Source organism: Heptranchias perlo, chromosome 20 (genome assembly GCF_035084215.1).
Source record: "Heptranchias perlo isolate sHepPer1 chromosome 20, sHepPer1.hap1, whole genome shotgun sequence".
In the NCBI taxonomy this organism is placed as follows: domain Eukaryota; kingdom Metazoa; phylum Chordata; class Chondrichthyes; order Hexanchiformes; family Hexanchidae; genus Heptranchias; species Heptranchias perlo.
This window is the reverse complement of record NC_090344.1, coordinates 14,153,513-14,154,742: the sequence shown is the minus strand read 5'-3', so window position 1 is coordinate 14,154,742 and position 1,230 is coordinate 14,153,513. Positions and strand designations below refer to the sequence as shown.

At 44.2% G+C, this 1,230-nt stretch overlaps 1 non-coding gene across 1 annotated transcript; it reads right to left on the bottom strand.

Moving 5' to 3' along the window:
• Positions 1–332: 332 nt before the first annotated feature.
• On the bottom strand, positions 333–406 carry trnai-aau (transfer RNA isoleucine (anticodon AAU)). The gene has a single exon. It is a non-coding gene; the product is annotated as a tRNA-Ile (tRNA).
• Positions 407–1,230: the final 824 nt, after the last annotated feature.

The window sequence follows — 1,230 nt, the reverse complement described above, 5'->3', positions numbered from 1 at the left end:
GGTCTCATTGATATTAGATGACGGGATCGAGAACCACATATCCAAGTTTGCCGATGACACAAAGATAGACAGAATTATAAGCAGTGTGGATGGAAGAATGAGATTACAGAGAGATATTACTAGATTAAGTGAATGGGCAAAACTGCGGCAAATGGATTTCAACGTAAGCAGGTTTGAGGCCGTCCACTTTGGACCTCAAAAAGATAGATCAGAAAACATATTAATGGATGTTACTCCAAAAAATTGACCTCATGACATTTTGTGTGGATTCGCTTGTTTCTCAAGTCTGCCAAACTTTTAAAAGTTACCAAAATATTGCAATAGGAACCTTATGGCCCGTACGGGGATCGAACCCGCGACCTTGGCGTTATTAGCACCACGCTCTAACCAACTGAGCTAACCGGCCATGTGGACATCTTAGCTTTATGGGCTAACCCGCGTGTTGGGTAGTTTGTGTTTATTTTTGCACCAGCTGACTTCTTCTCAGGCTTTTTGTTTGCAAGCTGCAGGCCTCGCTCCCCGACTGACTGAACAACTACCGGGCTGTGTGTCGGAATCAATGACTGTGACTGACTGTCTGCCCATTTATGGCCCTGAATGGCCACATTTCTGAGTTCCTGCCTTCGCCCTTTGTCACAGGCCTGTCTCTCTCCCTTCGGGTGACAAAACACCCACAAGCTTCACGACTGAACGCAGGTTTGGCCAGTCTGTCCTCGCAGGTCCTTCGGAAGCTGATGCTGTTGAACTGAATTATTTTTCCTGAGTGACTTGTGAAGTTTAGTTCAGCGATATGTTTGCGAAAGAGAACGGAGGAAATTGTTAGTGTGCAACTCGACATTTCTCTTCATCGGAATAGAAAACGTGATTGGATGGATCGAAGAGATCTTAAAGGATAACCGATCGGCTGCGGCTGGTACTTAATTGTGCAGTGGCTGCAGTGGTTTATTACCGGTGGTTTGTTCTCGGTGTCTTGTTTGGCTTGCGGTATGATTCTCGCTTTGGAATATTTGACGGTTGATTCTGAGCGAGGTCCAGTTTTTCAATGTTGTTTGAAGCTCAAATAAATATGAACCAGATTTAACCAACCACATTTCTCTCCTTCAAACAGATATTTCAGCAGACGAGTGTCCAACAGTCTCTTACAAGACATTTGAAGGAATCTCTCCCGAGCTCCATGTTAAATTCTTGCTCGTTCGCAGAACTTGACATTTGTTTCTATACTTTAATCTG